The 21,648-nt window shown below is 36.9% G+C and overlaps 1 long non-coding RNA gene across 1 annotated transcript in view; it reads left to right on the forward strand.

Annotated features, from left to right (window-relative positions):
- LOC107130692 (uncharacterized) overlaps positions 1-21,648 on the forward strand; it is a 530,980-nt gene that overhangs the window by 140,797 nt on the left and 368,535 nt on the right. The window contains exon 3 of the long non-coding RNA XR_010577486.1: positions 1,060-1,119. This is a non-coding gene — a long non-coding RNA (uncharacterized lncRNA). The remainder of the gene's footprint in view (positions 1-1,059; positions 1,120-21,648) is intronic.

Genomic DNA, 21,648 nt, shown 5'->3' on the forward strand with positions numbered 1-21,648 from the left:
TTATAAGCCACACCCATAATACAGTAATATACTTATCTGTAATTTTTAGTTCTTTTTCTGAAAGGAGAGAAAATGTAAAAAATATAAACAACAATCAAAAGACAAAACCTCTTAAGATTCTACGTTTTCTCCAATGTTTTACAATAGTGTTGCAATAGCACTTTTGGGAGCGTTATTTTTATCAACCCTTCCAAAATATTGACTTATCAAAATCATATTTCATGTGTTTACATAGCCTTTTATTAATCAGTTAATTCCAGTAGAATAAATGAGCTTGGGAGTCAATATGACTGATTCTTGGCACATGTAAAATTTAACTGCCAAGGATAGAAGTGTAAGGGATTATTAGAAATTGGCCGACTAAACACCAGCATCAGATTATTGTAGATCTCAAACTGAGTGGCTTGGAGAGCATTGCTATAGGTCAGTTAAAAGAACTTCAAAGCAGAAAGTCCCAGGCTTATGAGGATTCAACTTTAGGGTGGTACAAAAGGAATTCTCAATAGAAATTGTACTTTGAGTACTGATACAAACATTCTGCTTTTCACTTTCATTATAGTATTCAATAAAGTATGTGAGAAAATCAACACTTTGTTATGAAAAAAAAAGTGTCGTGTTAGATGATTTTGCCAACCTGTAGGCTAATGTAACTGTTCTGGGTACATTTAAGGCAGGCAAAGCTAAGTTATGATGTTCAGTAGGTTATGGGTATTAAATGCATTTTCAACATAATATTATTTTCAACCTACAATGGGTTTATTGGGATGTAACTCCATTGTAAGTTTAAAAGCATCTGTACTTCACATATTAGCCTCAGGACATTCCTATGAGGTTGGTGTTATTATTTGAGAGAGATGATTCCATTCTCTCTCTTTTAGTGTTTCTGAGTAGGCCCATAAAATAAGAACTTTTGTCTTCTTGGAAATATTAAGAGTATGCTAAAATCCTTAGTTTTCTCTCCCCTACCTACTTACTCCACTCCAAGGGGCAATGATATTAGAGATTAGCCAAGGAACCCTGAGCACATGCAGCCTAACTCTCTTCTCCAATCTCTTTTAGATACCACCTCTTGGAATGCACCCATTCTCTTCAACTGTGTGGTGTGAACTGCTTCACATGGTAAGAGAGACCAGCTATTGATCAATGGCTTTATCGGTCTTTAGTTCACTCAAATCTGGGGAAGGAGCTGACAGCCTATTTTGTCTTGGAGTCTAAGCAGGGTTCTTCATTCCAGATTCACCAGCAAAGGTCCACTGTCTATTTTCTTTTCTTTCTCTTCTCTTTTCTTTTTTTTTTTTTTTTTTTTTTTTTTTGAGATGGAGCCTCGCTCTGTCACCCAAGCTGGAGTGCAGTGGCACCATCTTGGCTGACTGCAACCTCTGCCTCCCGGGTTCAAGCAGTTCTCCTTCTCAGCCTCCTGAGTAGCTGGGATTACAGGTGCCTGCCACCATGCCCGGCTAATTTTTTTGTATTTTTAGTAGAGATGGGGTTTCACAATCATGGCCAGGCAGGTCTTGAACTCCTGACCTTATGATCTGCCCACCTCGGCCTAGCAAAGTGCTGGAATTACAGGCGTGAGCAACCACGCCTGGCCGGTCTACTGTCTATTTCTTAATTGGCTCAGAACTTGAAGGAAAAATGGTGTAATGAATATTATACAATGTCAACCGTATTATTTTTATTCTACCCACCATTTTCTTCATAGCTTAGATGTATTATTTTATTTTGAAAAATCCCAAAGAGGTGGACACTACTATTGTTTTAATTTTACAGATGAGTTTAAAAATAGCAGAGATTAGATTACTAAAGTTGAGATTTATATAGCTAGTAAAAAAGAAGACTGAAATTTGAATCTATTATTCATTTATTCAGTACTTTAGTATTGGACCAAAATACCAGTAAGTCCATAAGTCCACTTTGATAGTATACTTGTGCTTGCTGGCAATATATGCATAAAATAGTTATAGTTGCTATCTAAGTGAAATGTATAGCTTAGAGAGGGAGACTATATTAATTATATATTAATTTAATGATCATAAAAGTAGTTATGTAGTTACAAGCTGCAAGAATGTCTTTAAAGATCATTATCTTAATCACTATAGTATTACTATCTTGCCTTGTCTTTGAGATTTTCTAGTGCTGGAATTAATAATATTTCATCTTTTATTGTCTTGTTGAAACCCTCTATCATTCTTATTTGATTGTTTTATTATGATCAACTGACATATAAGCAGACCTCAAAACCACTTCCTTGGGAAGATCATGATGGAGATTCTTGGAAATCTCTTTGCTATTACTGGTCTCCATCCTACTACAGTATCATCCTTTAAGAGGGACAGGATTATTCCTAACATCTAGATCATGAAGATGAATTCTCTAAAAAAGAATGTTAATTACAGAAAAAAATAAAAACTTACAGGTCATTCATCTGAGCTTTTTATTATGTCTTATGTTATATATATATAAAAAAAAATCCCAAAGGCTCGGGGAGATTAAATAATCCATTGACGGTCACATGCTCTGTAGATGTAGACTACTAAGATTGGGACAACAGGCTCCCAGTCGAAATAACTACAATATGTTTTAAAACATTAACTTAAGTTCTCTAAACATTGAATTTAGCTGAAGTCAGACCCACTCCTAAGAAGAAGTTGTGGTAAAGCAAACTTCTCAGTGTTCTTTAATTGACAGATGAGAAGAGTAACACAAGGTAGATATTTAGTTTTACCCTTGGAATAATTGCCCCAGTATGAAATCCCAAGTATATTATGTGATTTTTTTCCTCCCTTGTTGAAGTATAGAGAGTAGTTCTTTATAAGTGAGATCGTTCATTAAACATACTTCCTCATTTGCTCAGCTTATTCATTTGTGAAAAGAGGACAACAATGGTATACAACCAATAAGGATATGATGGGAATTAAGTGATGAAATGTATGTAAATGATTTAGCACAGTTTTTAGTACATATAAAATACTCAATAAATGTTCACTTGTTTGGGTGCATTGTTGTAGTGCTGTCTTCTCACTATATTCGAATATAGAGTTTCAAATTAATCATTTTAATTTTCAGTACAAGGATGGGGGACAAGGAAGGAGGAAATGGTGCATACATTTTAGCACAAAGCTCCTGAGGGGAATTCAATTTCACTTCAAAACCAACTTCTTTGAAAATCACTGCTCTATTCTTTATTACATTTTCATATCTATTTCTGTGTCTCACCTGAACTTTATATAAAATGTGTTTAAGAGTTGGTACACACAGCAGTTAGAATTATCATAATTTGGCAAATGAGTAAACAGAATCAAGATTAGTAAGTGGAAGGGTGGTCTTGTCTAGACTTCAATTTTCTTTAGCCCTAGCCAGCTTCTCCTTTCTAGATGGTAGAACCAAGCAGAACACCATCTTCATTTCAGCCCCCAGGCAAAGCTTTTCAGTTTATGGAAAACTTTCCCCCAGTCCATGCAAATTCTCTGCCCACCCTCTCCAACCCCTCATTTCCATTTCCATTTTTCTGACTTCAGGCCCTGCTTGATGAAGGCAAAATGTTTTCCCCAGCAATTAGTTTAGGGGAAACTTCACATTTGATACTGTAGCAGACAATGTTTCATTATGCTCTCTTGATCTAAACAGAGAAATCCCTGTTCCTGAAAGTGGCCAAAGCACACTCCAAAGGGTAGGGTTTCTGAGTTACAGCCCAAGAATGGAGACCACAAGGGAGGCTAGACTCCATTGAGAAAATGCATCAGCGAGTGTGGGTACCTAAGAATGCTTAACAAGAGATTTTATGATCAGCATCAATAGATGTGTGTTTTATGAATAAGAAGAATAAGGGTATTCATGTTCCTAAAGTGCTTCAAAAATCTCTGGCTGAAATATACTCTTAAGATTTACATTCATGGCTCTCCCTGAAATAATATGCTGTTTCCATGCAGGAAATATTGAGTCAGTTTCCACAGGCCCCCACATACTGGTGAGAAGTTATATCTTAATTGTTCTAAGATCCTGAAACTCTGTTTTGTAGCATTCCTTCAGCAAGGCAACCTAAAACCTGTAGTTAAAATTATTTCGGACTCTCCATGCCTGAAACATACAGAGTCATCAACTATGAAGTAAATAAATACATAGTTTTCTCTTTGAGGGTAGTGCGTTTGAAGAAATAAACAAGTAATAGGGTAAGAGAAAACATTTTGAGTGGAGGGGTCAGATGATGGAATGACTTGAAGGCAAAAAGCATCTTGGCTGTTGGGACATCAACTGTAGGCAGCAAATGGGTGAAAACAAAGTTGCAGAAGTAGGGGTCCATTCAAAGCACCTTAAATGCCAGGTGAAATCCTAATCAACCAAAAAGTCTGGCTTGATGTACATTAAGCTTGTGTTATATACATTTACATCTATAATTTACGTATTCTGCTAAATGATTTTATTAAACTGGAACTTCTATATCCAGCTTCATTCTTCCAATGCTCCTTTATGTATTCCCAGATAAATGTAACTTTGAATTTATTAGTGTTAAAATAATACTAATAATCAGAACAACTTGTAATTAGACTTATTTAATCATCATGGTATCACTGAGGACAAGACACCATTGGTTTTTTATTTCTGCTTTTCAGATGGAAATCCTGAGGCTTAGAGAATTTAAATGACATAGGATGTGGCATAGCATGTCTCCTTGAGATGTTCCTAGCTATGATCATTGATTTCTTTGAAGGTCTTTGAGTGTTTCTTCCGGGGACTCCCCCTTGCATATATTTACAAAGTTACACTATACTCCAGGCTCAGTTTGTGGTCACATACTCACCTTACCTCTCCTCCTTCTAGATTTTTTAAAAAAACATAATCTACAAACCAACCTGATCTTCTGCATTGAGATCAAATTATAATATTTTTTAGTCAAAATGTTTGGCATTATGGTCCTTTTCATTTGATAAGTTTCAGCCTGATGTGTCTGGATCATTTTTTCTACTGATTATTGTCTCCTGTCATGTTAATGATTTCCTATACCTATGGGACACCCTTGTAACCATAAGACTCTAAAGGAATGAGAAGTTGAATGGACCCATTTTTCTAAGAATTAGTAAGGTGAGGCTTTTCTCAGATCTTGGAGAGATGGAGAACGCCGCTGCCAAAGAAAGATACTTGGGTCATAAGGAGTACATTACAAATGTAGCCAAAATAAACAGCAAACCTCACAATTTTGCCAATGTTTAGATTTGCCAACCTCTGAAAAAGGCTGCCTGCCTTCACTCTGGAGAGAGCCAAACATTAGTGATGGAGAAAAGCAGAATCCTTCGTATTCATATTAGAGCTAGGATTTACCTATAGTTAACCCTGCGCATGTAAATAGTTCAGTCACACCACCCATTTTGCTACTTTCAGAGTGAGTAATTACCCCTTTGTGGTCTCCAGGGAATAGGAATTTGAGAATTCCTTTATTCATGTGCAGGGCACATCACCAGGCACTGGGAATAAAACAAGGAAGATGACAGACCTTTTGCTTGCCCTCAAGGATGTTGCTGTCCAAAAGAAACTTAACAGAAAACAGGAATAGAAGTTCTAAGAGGCATTGTTTGGTCAATGTCATTTGATATAATGGGACTTTCCTTTGTTTCTATTTACCTTCCTTTAAGTTGTCTTGGTAAATGTATATTTCAAGTTGTCTTTCTATGAAAAAGTATGCTGTGAATGTAAGAGGCAATTTTATTATCTTAATTTTGTTTCTAGTTATGCAAAAGTAAATTTTATATTTAAAATTTGGAAAGTTTAGGAGTGAGAGATAATTAACTAATTCCTTCCAACCTCATCTCCCCCTAAATAAGGCAAATTTGCCTGACTTGAAAGCAATTTTAGTATCAAAACATTGGCCTTCTTCGTGGTTTTGGGATCCTGACAACCATCAAAATGTGGCAAGCAGCCCATACCTGCCTGGCAGGAAGTTATATTTAGTACTGTGTGAAGCTTTCTTTTCCAGTTTCAAACATACTCAACCCTTGTTGCTCAGTTCCAATACTCATGCTTCCAAATAAAGAGGGTTTCTGGAATTCTCTTTTGACTGGTAGATAACTTGATGAAGTTTCTCACCAAGTTCAGAAAAAGCTGACACCAGCTGGTTGCCTACTATTCATAGTCAGTCTACTTTTGTTGTTTGGCCAATTAAACGAGTCTATTTGTTGTCATTCCTTTGTTTGTCCGTCAGTTCAACCAATGTCCCAAGGTGAGTCTTGTGGCATTTAAAATCACATAGAGAAAGGGGACGGGGGTGGAGCGGGGAGAAAGAGAGAGAGAGAGAGAATTCTGATGTGAGACTCAGCCAGTGTTTACTCAGTTGTCTCACCACGACATGCAAAATGGTGCCTCAAAATTATATTAAAAATCTGATGTTGTCCCAGCATTCAATCATACTGTCAAATTTGTTTAAGAATTCAGAATTTGTCTCCATACTTTCTTTCCTTGTAGATTGGCTTTGTTCCTAAACATTCTTGAGTAGTAGTATGATGAAGTCTAGGATCTCACAATATGCTAGTTAATTTCCTGCTCCTTCCCCTCCTCTTCTGATTTCCCTTTCTTTCTTTCTCCTTCTTTCTTTCTCTCTCCTTCCTTCCTTCCTTCCTTCCTTCCTTCCTTCCTTCCTTCCTTCCTTCCTTCCTTTCTTTCTTTCTTTTCTTCACAGTCTCTCTTGGTTGCCAGACTGGAGTGCAGTGACACAATCTCAGTTCACTCTCACTGCAACCTCCACCTCCCAATTTCAAGCTATTCTCCTGCCTCAGCCTCCTGAGTAGCTGGAACTATAGGCGCGTACCACCATGCCCAGCTAATTTTTGTATTTTTAGTAGTGATGGGGTTTCACCATGTTGGCCAGGATGATCTCAATCTCTTGACCTCATGATCCACCCGCCTCGCCCTCCCAAAGTGCTGGGATTACAGGCGTGAGCCACCGTACCCGGCCTCTCTACTTTCTTAATAGCTATATAACCTTGGAAAGATTATTCAGTATTTCTGATCTTCAGATCCCTCATGTGTAATATGAGAATAGTAAATTATCTGCTGCATCCATCTCAAAGGGTTGTTGTGACAAAAGAATAAGATTACAAATAACTTTTCCAGTAGATATACTGAATTCATACCTCGAGTAGAGCAAGTACTTAATATATTTTGGATGGTTGAATGAATAAATGAATGAATGAGAGCATATTTAAAGGAAAAAATTGTATACACTGTAAACTAGGACACAGTGGTCATTCCTACATGAAGAAAATAAACTGTAGGACTCGTCAAAGCCTTTTTTATTCACAGTGTTTTCCATGAGGGAGATTCTTGCAGAAGCATTTCCTAGGACTGGACTTCACAGAACATACTCTAGCTAACTGTGATGAGGCTGGTCAATGACAATGTAACAGACTTTTGAGTTGGGCTTTGCTTGTTGCTCCAAAATTGTGAGTAGACCCCAAAGCTGAAGATAAGAAATCATTAGTGCCCTAAACATCTATATAGAGCTACAAATCATCACAGAAATCTTCCTTGGGTGTTCATTCAAAAGCACTTCAGCAGTTCTGCTGTTTCTGCCAATCAGCCCAGGCACCTAGTCACCTCCCATATCAATCAATGTAAAAAGACACTTTGAGTGGGAGTAGAAGGAAGAGTAAATTTGTCAGAGTTTTGACTTGGACCAGTAGAATGTCCAGTGAAGTTGTCCTACACTTTTCTGAAGCCAAGAGGAGGGAGTGGCTCCGAACCACACATGAATATTGGATTTCTGCATAGGCAGCTTGCTCTACACTGTTGCCTACTTGTGCAGATAGGAAGGAAAGGAAAGTGGCAAGAAGGCAGAGAAAGCATCTGTACCCTTACAATTTGGTGAGACAAGAATGTATGAATTCCCACAGGTCAAATTATAATGAAGAAAGGCATCTCCCTTGAGTACAGAGTCACCTATGGTGGTCTGGAGGCAGCGGACCACAGCATCAAAGGATATAAGATGCATAGCCAACTTGGGAACCTGAGCAATTAAAGAGATCCACCGTTAAGTCTCACACTTAACTAGCACCTGTGGAAGCCTTGCAAAGCCTGAAGGAGAGCTGACATAGGCACCCCAGAGAGCCAGAATCAGGATCCCCTCTTAATAAGGCCATGAAGACTAATGGAGAAGAGGCAGAAACACCAACGGATAAGGAACATTCACATCTTCCTTCCCACATGCCTCTAAGTGCCAGTGTAGGCCCCACAGGCCAAGCTACAGGGAGGAAGGAGATGATGCAAAGGAACTTAAGTGGCCTTTAATCACTAGAAGTCAGAAGAGAAATCTATTGGAACCTCCCAAGATAATGCCAAGGGTCAAGGGGTGCGCAGATATACAAGGTAAGCCCTTTGGTACTTATAAATTTAAAAAAATAAACAGTTGTGGAATGGAGTACCTTAGAAAGGATGAGTTTCCTGTAGCTGGTAGTTTGTAAATAGATGATGTAGAATGGAGTAGTGGGAATGTGGTCCAAGTTAAGTAACTTAGGTATCCCAGATGGTCATGACATATTCTCCACTTGACTCATATCTCATCCCAATGTCCAGTTTTTCAGCCATTCTGCCTAGACTTCAAGGTGCAAAGAACTCAGCACTTACCCAGCCCCACTGCCTGTTTCCTATAATACGCCCTCTAATTGTTCAGCATCAGATTTAATATCACCCAAAGAGTAACAAGATGCCTGCACAAGACTGTCCCATGTCTGGATAATTTAATAGCTAAGAATCATCCTCATGTTGCAGTGAAAGCTGTCCTTGGAGTTCCCATCTTGTACTTTTGAATTCCACAGCCCAGCTAAAATTAGTATTAGCAAATACTGCCAGTACGCTCACTTAAATGGAGAAATATGGAGTTTTCTGTGTAGAAGTTATAAAATTATAGGAAAAAAAAAGTCCAATCATTTCAAAATCACCAGTTATTTTATCATTTGACAGATACTTTCTACTAGGATGTTGAAATGTCTTCTGAGCTTAGATAGCATCCACTTTCAAGATTTGTAGAAAGTCGGATAGCAAATATTTGGGGTTTTGTGGTCCATACTGTCTCTATCACAACTACATGACGATGCCATATTAGTGAAAAAGCCATAAACAATACCTACGTCAACGAGAATAGCTGTATTCTAATAAAACTTTATTTTCAAAAGCAGGTACCAGGTTGGATTTGACTCCTGCACTATAGTTTCTGATTCCTGTACTAGAGAATTTGGTAACTGGGATGTTTAAAGACATTGGATTTTTTTTACTATTATTCAAAAATGCATGATTATTTTAAAAAATTGCAATACAGGAGAACATAAAGAAAATTAATAATCATCTTTAGATCATCACTATCAGATCAGTATATTGTCTTTCAGTTTTTATTGAGTTGTTTTATATACTGTGAGTCTGCTGTTTAAACAATTTTATATCTTGTTTTTATCCTTAGCATGACATTGTAAGCTTTTAATATGTTATTTTAAACTCTGTTTTGGCATTATTTTTAATGGCTATATGACATTTCATTGAGTAAATATTCCAAAGTAGAATTACATAAGCTAACATCCCTCCTCTATTAACTATTTAGGGTTTTTCCCATTGTTTGTCTTGGAAAAAATACTACAGGGAAGCACAGTCATCCATTTTCCATTGTGTTTTAAATTATTTCCGTAGGTTGGTCTTTAAGAAATGGAATTATTGGGAAGAGGTTTTGAATGCTTGAAGGCTCTTATTATATATTACCAAATAACTTTCTAAAGGGGCTCATTCTCATCTACATTCCCAACAGTTATGTATAACCAAGCTTACTTTAGTGAATCCTCTGCATCACCGGGACTTGCCATTAAAATAAATAATATCTGTGTTATATTATGTAAAAAATGTTATTGTTTTAATTCATATCCTTATGTTGGACTTTTCCCCCATATTTATTATTGACATTATTTTCCCTTTTCTGACTTTCATATTCATGACAAGAGCATTTTCTAGCATTAATTAATCTTAGGAACATAGGTGAAAGATATTTTCTCAATAAAAATAAGAGCTATGAATTGCTGAATGCTATGTACCAGACAATTATATATAATTTTGTGTGTGCATATAATTTTATCTAATTTTATTTAAGCCTCACAGTGACATTATACTGCTGCTATCAAGCCCTTTTGTGCAGTCTGATATCCCATCCATGTTGAGTGGCATATAAAGTTTAGAGAATGGATTTAGTTGGCATTTGCTCCAAATCTCTTTCTGTTTCCTCCCCAATAACACTAGCCCACAATGATTAAGCATTTAGATCTAGGGAATTTCCCAAATATTGTATACATATTATCTCAGTTCAATCTCAAAATAACTCCATAATGTAGGTATTTTTACTATTTAATCAATAAGGAAGCAGAAGTTCTGAGAACCAGAGTACTTTATGTCAGTCAACATGACTTGTAAGTGGCATAGGCAGGGAGCTGGTGCAGCTGCCTGCAAATCCCATCACTAAACACTGCTACTGTGAAGCCCCTTCCTTCTTCCCTGTTCCTAGGTTTTGGATTCTTGGTCCTGTACCCCTTTTCAATCTGTTTTTTATACTTTTGTTTGGGGATGCCTCTTTGGGCCTCAGCTTCTAAAATGGCTTCATTTTACTCTGTCCTCTAGTTTTGCCATACATGTGCATAAACAGACATGCACAACACACACACACACACACACACACACACACACACACACACACACACACAATCTCAGATGACAAAGCTTTGTTCCAGAATGCTTCTTAGGGGAGAGGAGACACAGCCTCAAGTGGTAAGCTCCTTCTTCTATGTGGAACTTCTTCAGTGGAAGAACTCAAGCATTAAAATATTAAAAATTACCTTCTTCCAGATAATTTACATAAATGAGTCCAGATTTAAACTTTAGCAGGGTGAGATCAGATTATGTGATTTTCATAGGGTTGGTGCTCTAGTTTTCACGTGTGAGGGCCTTCATAGTCAAATATTTTTCTCTATGCAAATGAGCTTCAAACAAACAGCACTGCTGATCCCCACCCTTTGGATTCTCTTTCATGCCCTTTTAATTTCCCTTTTGGCCCACATCAAGAACCACATATTTGAATATCATGTAGGATTTAGTTTTTAAATTTGGTTGTGGTTTGTACTTAGAAAAATTGCTTGATACTGGACAGGTATACTTCTGCAGTTTGTGTTTACTTACAAGTTCAAAGAGGTCTTTTCTTGTTTCAACCTAGTCTCTTTTCAGAGTCTAGATAATGTTGGACTGATGCTTACCAAATAGCATGTTGCTGAAGCATCCCAAATGGTCACAATGGATCTTCTTCTTGACTCGTAACTCGTCCTAGATCCCAGTATTTTAAACACCTGCCTAGACTAGAAGGTGGAAAGGACACAGCACTTACCCAGACCCACTGTCTGTTTCCGCATAATATGCTCTGTAAGTGTTTGTCCAGTATCAGATTTAATACCACTTAAGGGAATGCCTGGGCAAGCTCATCCCACATCTGGATAATGCAACCACTGGGAATCACCCTCATCTCTCAGTGAAAGTTGTTCTTGGAATTTCCTTCTTGCACTCTTGTTTTGAACTCTACATTTTGCAAGCTAAATTTGATCATACCAAATATTGCCAATGCCCTGCCTTAAATGGAGAAATTTAGAAATATTTGTGTAGAAATTATAAAACTGTACAGAACTGACCACCTTAAAATCACCAGCATTTTTTCACTGGACAGGCAAATTTTACTAGGATACTGAAACAATTCTCCAGGTTGAATACCATCAATTCTCAATCTGTTAGGCTATGTCATGGCCCCATTCAGAGAAAAGTGATGGCCTCATAGGCTTCCACTTTGGTCAAGCTGGTGGCCCCACATTCACTTCCCTGGACCCGTTCTCAGCATTCTGAGAAGCCCTGTATTGAGGGATCTTTTCTTGAATCAGAACTACCATTCCTGGGGTATGTGCAACGTAATTGCTTCTACCTAGAATAGAGTCTCAGTCCGAGATCATGAGATTAGCAGATACAAAGGCAGAGAGATTACCTAGTCTCACCTCATTTTTACATCTATGCTATGAAAGAGATCCTAGATTTACCCCCAAGTTCAGAGAGTAAGAAACGAGGGTTATAGAGACAACATGATTGTAAATACAAAAATCAGTTGAACATTTGAGGCAACCACTATTTTGCCCATGTGATTCTGCTTTCCAATTCCAAGTCATTTATGATCCCTTTATAGTGAGTGACACAATTTTTTTGACAGCAGAGAACGGTAGAAATTTCAATAGAGTTAGAATGAAACAGTTTTAGTTTTGAGTCCTGCTTATGCGTTTCGTAAGTCTTGCCTACTTGGGCAAATTCTATAATCTCTTTAAGCTCCAGTTTCCTGATGGAGATAATAACACATGTCTTGCTGAATATTTGTGAGACTTCAACATTCTAAAGTATGTGAAAATTTAAAGTATAGATCTTGGAACACAATAAGGGTTCATAATGTTATTTTTCTCTCTGTCTGTCTGTCATCTTTCCTTTTCACTCCTTCTCTTCTTTCTTTCTCTTTTTCTTTGTCTTTGTCTTCCTTCCATGCAAAGTCTAGTTATTAGTGAAGTTCGCCTTTCGATTCCAAGTTCAGTCTTCTTCTGGAAGGCTAGTCTGAGGTGGTGCATTTATGGGCTAGGGTAGGAATAAGGCAAAATTCTGAACTAAAAGTAAATAGAAGCATTCATTTGGAGGATGAACTTGCAGTGATCTCCAAAGACCAAGGAGTAGAGGCTGATGCTGAATTTGGGTCTGACCATATTTCTAATGCACTTCTCAGCAGAGCACTCCCACCCTTGACTTCTCCTACTCATTCAAATGACTCTAGCTTCTTCTAAACCATATGTTCTCAAAATGTGTTCCCCAGACAACATCAGCATCACCTGGGAACTTCTCAGAGAAGCCAATGCTTGGACCACATCCTAGACCTACTAAATCAGAAACTCTGGGTGTGGAATCCAGAAATTTGTATTTTAATAAGCCTTCCAGGTCCCCCTAATGCATGCTCAAGTTTGAGAACCACTGCCCTTCACCAATCTTACTTCAGGTGTCCCCTCCTACACCAAGGAAAAAGCAACCTTGAAACCTGACATTAGACTGTCAAATCTTAAACAGGTGTACTCCCATGTGAGCCTTAGGTTAGCAAATGCTCTAACTAAATTCAGTACCCCAGGCTAGGATCCTGATGTGGGCCAGGGATGTTGATTCAGCTAACTTGTTTCTCCAAAAAATGCTTTTGAAGTGTCTGAGTTAAATAAACATTTGCAATAAACCCAAACTTTACTACTTGGCCTCTTTCATTAAGTCCTTATCAAAATCCTCTCTTGGAGCCTGTTCAAAGGAGATTCTGAAGACAAGACAGGCTTATAACTCCTGCTTCCCAGGTCATAAGATTCATGTGCTATGAGAACCATACTGCTGCTGCATGCTTTCATCACTCTGCCCCATCCCCTGAAACATTTAGAGTAAATATTTCTTCTTAATAAAAATGAATATGAGAAAATTTTAATGTCCACAACTGTCCTGCAAGATATAAGTTATTTTTTTTTAATATACATCAGGAAACCCAGTCAGTGATTGGTTGCTAGAGCAGATGCTGTTAATTTCACACTCCATGTCCCTGGAGCTTGCTACTGAGTTCACCTGAAGCTTACAGCTTCTTACTTCAAGTGCTTCTCAACCCATCAGACCAGCAGCTAGAAATTGCCAGGGGTAGCTCTCACACGGTGAGAGAAAAGAGACAGGGGATACATATCCTAGCTGGCCTGTCCCTTGGCAGGAAAAATCTGAGGTTTACATGGTGACTCAAATGGTCCCCAGAAGGACTGAACCCCTACAGTCTGAACAGCTGTTCAGACTATGCTATGAAAGAGATCCTAGATTTACCCCCAAGTTCAGAGAGTAAGAAACGAGGGTTTCAAACAGCAACAGTTTGAACAGCTCATTCAGACCCCCTCTTTATTGCTTTCTCTCCCTTCTGTCTCACTTTCCTCAGTTCCTTCCTTATTTGAGATCAAATTCCAAATAAATTCCTGTGCTCAAGTTTTTGTTTCAGAATCTACTTCAGGAACTCATACCAAAGTAGTTGGATGACTTGATCAAGGTTTTACATATATTACATGAGTACAAAAGTAATTGCAGTTTTTGCATGGTCGGAATTTGCCATTTGATATTGGAATACGTTCTTACAGAAATGTGGTTATGTTATACATCATTTTAATGAACATTTCTCAATTTATTTTTTTGATAAGGACTTATTGCTTGATGTTTATTTTATGTTTATTTTAGACTATGGAAATAATATCAGACAAAAAGCAGATTAGAGCAATTTTCTTATTCGAGTTCAAAATGGGTTGTAAAGTAGCAGAGACAACTCGCAACATCACCAACGCCTTTAGCCCAGGAACTGCTAATGAACATACAGTGCAGTCATTGTGCAAGAAGTTTTGCAAAGGAGACTAGAGCCTTGAAGATGAGGAGCATAGTGACCAGCCATTGGAAGTTGACAAAGACCAAGTAAGAGGAATCATTGAAGCTGATCCTCTTACAACTGCAGAAGAAGTTGCCAAAGAACCCAGTGTTGATCACTGAATGGTCTTTTGGCATTTCAAGCAAATTGGAAAGGTGAAAAACTCAATAAGTAGGTGCCTCGTGAGCTGAGCAAAAATCCAAAAAAATCATCATTTTGAAGTGTTGTCTTCTTTTATTCTATGCAACAACAATGAACCATTTTGCAATCAGATTGTGATGTGCAATAAAAAGTGGATTTTATATATGGCAACTAGCAATGGCCAACTCAGTGGTTGGCCTGAGAAGAAGCTCCAAAGCACTTCTCAAAGTCAAACTTGCACCAAAAAAGGTCATGGTCACTATTTGGTGGTCTGCTGCTGGTCTGATCCATGACAGCTCTCCAAATCCTGGCAAAACCATTACATCTGAGAAGTATGCTCAACAAGTCAATGAGCTGCGTCAAAAACTGTGGCATCTGCAGTTGGCATTGGTCAACACAAAGGGTCCAATACTTCTCCACGACAGTGCTCAACTGCACATTGCACAACCAGTGCTTCAGAAGTTGAGCGAATTGGGCTTCATAGTTTTGCCTCATCTACCATATTCACCTGACTTCTCACCAACTGACTACCACTTCTTCAAGTATCTCGACAACTGTTTGCAGGGAAAACACTTCCACAACCAGCAGGATGCAGAAAATGCTTTCCAAGAGTTTGTCGAATTCTGAAGCACAGATTTTTAGGCTACAGGAATAAACTGACTTATTTCTCATTGGCAAAAATGTGTCGATTGTAATGGTTCCTATTTTGATGAATAAATATGTGTTTGAGCCTAGTTATAATGATTTAAAATTTATGGTCTGAAACTGCAATTACTTTTGCACCAACCTAGGATTCATCCCATATTCTACCATATTGCATAGAAAATGTAAGATTCTGGTGTTGAGTTTGAATACTTCATTCTTGTTGATATTCCCCAAGGGCCTGGCATTGTGCAAGCATGTAAGAGATGATGGGGGCTAATTTAGAAAATCAACGACTGTCGAATTCTCACCTTCCCAAACCCCTCAGCTTTTTAAGAGCAAATTAAATTTGACAACACACTTTTGTATCTCCTATTACTGTTGACTTTCCCAACATCTATATGACATGCACAGGACCATAATACCCAACAGGAAATAATTAATTGAATAAATGAGTAAATCATATAGTACATTTCACAATAGACAATAAGGTCCTAAAATTTTGAATCACACCAAAGATCATACTGCTGATTAACAACCCAGCAGAGCTAAAAGCCCTGTATCTTCAGGACTAATTTAGTGTTTTTTCTATTCCATCTTTTCATACCCTTTAAGGGTAAATGTTTTCCCAATATTTTTCCAACACTGGAAGAAAACTTACATGGTCGAAAGCAATCTATTATTATGAGTACCACTCAAAGAAAGTAACTGTCCAGAACAAATTTATAGTGAAAAACTCTAGTTTGTGTTTTTGAACAAATAAGGTCTTTTGGCAGCTGAATATGAAAGATGTAATGACTGGTACAGCCCACACTCAAGAGCAGATTGTGACCAGAGGACAACTCCAAGCCAGAATCTTTGGGGGCTGTTATATTCTTCAGGCCACACCACTCTGAAATGTTGACAAAGTCTCGTAACATTCTCTCATCTAGGAGTCAGTAAGCATGTTTTAGACATCTATTATGTGCAAAGCCCGAGGCTAGACACTTCTCAAAATGTATGTATGATAATAAATTGCTCTATATCTTGTTTTTTCATCTACTGCTATGCCAAATACAGGCCTCTATCCTAATGTGAGACACCTAATGGTATAAGACATCTTATGGATATTATTGAAATAGCTCCTAATCTGAAGTTTGCATTAGGCTTTTGGTGAATACACTTTATTAAGTTATAGAAGTTCTCGTTTGCAGTTTGTGGAGAGTTTGTCGTGAATGGATATTAAAACTTATTTATTGAGAATAATCATAAGATTTTAAAAAATTTGTTAATATAGTAAATTACTTAAATTAATTTTCTAATGCTAAACCAGCCTTGATAACCTTGAAGGAATAAAAACCCTAGTTGGTGATGACATATTCTCATTTTGATTTACTACTGGAGTAAGTAGGCTGATATTTTGCTTAGGTTATGTATCCGTGTCATGAGTGATATGGCTTATAATTTTCCTTAGTTCTTTTCATTTTGTCAGGTTTTCTTATCAAGATTATTCAAGTCTCATAAAATGAATTTGGAAGTGTTCCCTTTTTTCCTACATTTGGAAGAGTTTATTTAAGACTGGAATTATTTGTTCCTTTAATATTTGGTAAAACGTATCCAGATAACCATCTGACCTAGAGTTTTCTTTATAATGAGATTTTAAACTACCAGTTTGATATCTTTATGTTTATAAAAAAGATCAAGTTTTCTATTACTTATTAAGCCAGATTTGGTAAGCTTTATATTTATAGGAATGTCATATTTTGACATTCTTCATGATTATTACTATTAAACTACATAGTATACCATAATTTGCAGGCCACATAGGACCATCAGGTTGTATCCAAATTGTCATTATATATAATGCTACAATAGATTCTTTTATGCTCTTACTGTTTCCTTGCTGTGATTTCCTTAGCACAAATTCATTGGAACAGAATGTTTGGTTTAATTCATTAATGCATCTTTTTCAAGTCATCTTAACTACTGTTTCTTGATGGACAAGACAGGTATTAAAATACAAACACATTAAAAAGATCAGCCGGGCGTGGTGGCTCACGCCTGTAATCCCAGCACTTTGGGAGGCCGAGGCGGGCAGATTACCTGAGGTCAGGAGTTCAAGACCAGCCTGGCCACATGGTGAAACACTGTCTCTACTAAAAAATACATAAAACTTAGCCGGGCGTGGTGGCACACACCTGTAAACCCAGCTACTCAGGAGGCTGAGGCAGGAGAATTGCTTGAGCCCAGGAGACGGAGGTTGCAGTTAGCTGAGATCGTACCACCGTACTCCAGCCTGGCTGACAGAGCAAGACTCTGTCTCAAAAAAAAAAAAAAAAAAAAAAAAAAGATCTTGGGTTTGCTACTTATATTGCTTAATGCAAATGACTGTAGTAACCTTTAAATATGATATGCTCAACTCAGAGGACATAATTTCTTCCCTATATTAAATACCACCTTTGCCAGAGACACCTTACTTTTCCAACCTTTGCTTTTAAGATGTAGTCTGGAGCGCGTGACATTTATTTTTGTTGATTTGATTGGTTATCGTTATTGATGGTGACATTTCTTTAGAACTCAGATCATCCTGAAAATCGGTGTGCATTTGCATTTACTTTTGACAAAATTATTCACCAAGAATGTTCTAGGAAAAAATAGCTGGCTGGTATTGGAGACAACTGTTAACCCTACTCTAGAAAATAGTGTGTTTGGTAACTGCAAAGATGACTAAAAGCTGAAGGAGAGTCATCTTTTCAGTTCTGTTGGTTGCCTGAGATATGCTTGTTGTTAAGAAACACATCAGTTTGGATGCTAGTCATTTGATGACTTTGATGGCTTTGATGGCTCTGACTTTGTTTAGAGAAATTGATCGGTAGAACTTGGTATTGGATGATCATCAATGGAGACCAGAATGAGATTTCTTTTTTTTTTTTAAAGAATTTTTTTTTTTTTTTTTTTTTTTTTTTTGAGACGGAGTCTCGCTCTGTCATCCAGGCTGCAGTGCAGTGGCCGGATCTCAGCTCACTGCAAGCTCCGCCTCCCGGGTTCCCGCCATTCTCCTGCCTCAGCCTCCCGAGTAGCTGGGACTACAGGCGCCCGCCACCTCGCCCGGCTAGTTTTTGTATTTTTTAGTAGAGACGGGGTTTCACCGTGTTAGCCAGGATGGTCTCGATCTCCTGACGTCGTGATCCACCCGTCTCGGCCTCCCAAAGTGCTGGGATTACAGGCTTGAGCCACCGCGCCCGGCCTGGTAAGGACTGCTGCGAGATTTCTTTGTAAAATGAAGAATGAGATAAATGAAAAGGGATCAGTTGTTTTATGTTTACTATGTTTATAGATGTTGACAATAAATTTATACAATTTAAACCAATTTATAATATGGTTAAACAAATCTTCTGTAGTCTTTTCTCAGCAGCAGTTTCCGCAGATAGTCTCATCTTCATATCTGTTCCCAGACCTAGTGCTACTTAAATTACTAGTGATTTAAATTATCCCTTTTACTCACCGTATGCTTCCTGTGGGTACAGATTTCCTATTTTACTTATTTGAACCATATATGTGCCTTAGCACATAGCAAACCATGCAAAAATTTTTTGAATGTGTGAATCAGAAGTTTGCCTACATCAGTAGTAGTATCTAGCCCTTCAAATTTCATGGTTCACTTTATTTTTTCAAAATGAGTTTGGTAGCCAACTGGGCTACAAACTTTTATTTCTTCAAAATTAAATACATACAAAGCATAACAAAAACTTATGCTTCCAGTCAGTTCTTACTGGACACGAACACCTGCTGAAAACAAGTATGAACTGAAAGAATTATAAAACAATAATCTGAAATCAACAGGGAGTGCACAAAAACAGGCAGATCCTATAAAGGAGCTATAAAAACTTGGAGAAAGGGATGGCATGGGGTGGGTTAGCCACTATGTACGGCTTTTAGCATGACAGAAGAGTGAATCAGTGCCACATAGTGTAGCTAACACTTCAACAGAAAATATGCAGTCTTTCTGACAATATGACACAGTTCAGGCAACCAAAACCACTGGAAAGTGAGTAGGTGAAGGATTTCTGGAAACAAGACGGCAGAGAGAGCAAATCAAAAATGTTAGCTGGTGGCTGAGTATGTTTGTATGAGGCAGACTCAAAACAACACGGAGTAAGATAAAATCACTAAATAACATTGCACTCAAGAAACAGGCTTTGTAGCTTTAGTATGACTAAGTTAATTTATGGTTCAAATGAAAACATTAATATATTTGAAGGAGTACCACAGAATTTAGAGTTCAGAACATGGCTCAACATTATTTGATATATAACTGGGAAAATGTAACATTTTCAAGAGAAAAGACGATCAATGAAGGTAAAATCCAAGATAACTCCAATGTTAGAAATAACAATAAATGGACTTTAAGGCAGCTATTATTATTGTCCTCAGTGACATAAAGAATAACATGGTCAGAATAAGAAATAGAAACCATAAAAAGAAATTTAAAAATTATAGAAATAATAATTTAAAAATTTTATTAGATGGAGTTACAAAGAGGAAAAAGAAAAAAATCAGTGAACTTAAAGATAGGTCTGTAGACATTATCCAATCTAAAGTAAAGTAGGAAAAAAGGTTTTTTAATTAATGAAAGACCAGATTCTTAGGGACTTGTGGGACACACCACATGGTCTAACATATATGGAATTGGAGTCAAAGAAGGTGAAGAATGGGACAGAAATTTTATTTTTATAATGGCTAAAACTTCCTCAATATCATGAAAGACTTCAATGTATGAACTAATGAAGTTCAGCAAACTCAAATATGATAAATGCAGATAAAAAATAGAGGGATATTATAACTAAATTGCTGACCAAAGAGAAAAGATATTTCTAGAATATCTAGAAAGCAGTCAGAGAAAACATACATGTTGCATATAGAGGGACAACAATTTATAAAGACAGCTGGCTTCTCCTCAGAAACTATGGAAATTAAAAGACAGTGAAACATGTCTTTATAAAGCACTGAAAACAAAAACGAAAAAAACCTGTCAATGTAGAATTCCGTATCCAGTAAATGTATCCTCCAAAAAAACTGATTTGAAGACATTTTTAGATAAAGAAAAAATGAGAAATTTTTGTCATCAGTCTCAGACTATAAAGAAGGTATTTCACACCAAAGAAAATGATACTAAAAGGGAATTTAGATCTTCAGAAACAAATGAAAAGTAGTAGATATTCTAAATACCTGTGTAAATATAAAATAACATTTTATCTATTTTTAAAAGGCATCTGATTCTCTACATCAAAAATTTTAACATTTTCTTGTGGGCTTATAATACATAGAGGCCTCACAAAGCTATGACAATTCTGGCAGAGAAAGAAATGGATCAATATGGTTGCACATTTTCTATATTTTATGTGAATTAAAACAGTATTAATTCTAAATGTATTATGAAAATTAAGATGGTATTTTGTAAATTCTAGACCAACCACTAAAAAATGTATACAAAGAGGTGTGAAAAGAACTTCAGCAGGTAATATGCTACAGAGAAAATACAGTAACCATTAGAAGGCAAGATCCATTAGAGAAGGGATTTTTTTTTAATTGCTTTACTCTTACAATAGTGCCTGATATAAAGTTGATGCTCAAAAATCTATTTTTACATAAATAAATGAATGAATGTATTATGCTCCTGAAAATGCTACTTTTTACAACTTTATCGAGGCATAATTGACAAAATTAAAATTATATATATATTGAAGATATGCAACTTAATTTTTTAATATACATATCCATTATGAAATAGTCACCCAATCAAGCTGGTTAACATATCCAACACATTACACAGTTACCATTTTCTTTACTTTTCTTTTGAAAATGGTATTAATGTACCCTTAACTTAGAGTGTTTTTTCTTCTTTATCTCTTTTACAGGAGATAAATAAAGGCTTGGAAGAAATACAACATAATACTATTGGTTATTTCTGAAGTGTGGTGGGGTGGTAAGATGGGTGATAAGGGTCAATATAGTATAGTAGTCAGAGGTACAGACCTGAAATCAGACTGCTTGTGCCAGATTCTTGTCGCTACCACTTACTAGCTGTGTTTCTTGAGGCATGTTTGTTATTTTCTCTGAACATCCATTTTCTAGGTATAAAATGAGAACAAAAGCACCTAAATCAAAAAGTTGTCAGCAGGATTTAATTAAAAGATACCAATAAAATGCTTGATATAGTTCCTGGCACATAGTAAGTACTCAATAAATACTAAGTTTTCCCCCAGATTCCAAGTTTTCTGTAACGCATCATTTTACTTTTAGCATTAAAAAATGTTATTATTGTTATGTTGTTCTATTTCTGAAAAACCCTAGCATGATCATACACATAGAAAATATAAAACAAT

This window comes from Macaca fascicularis, chromosome 8, assembly GCF_037993035.2.
Source record: "Macaca fascicularis isolate 582-1 chromosome 8, T2T-MFA8v1.1".
In the NCBI taxonomy this organism is placed as follows: Eukaryota; Metazoa; Chordata; class Mammalia; order Primates; family Cercopithecidae; genus Macaca; species Macaca fascicularis.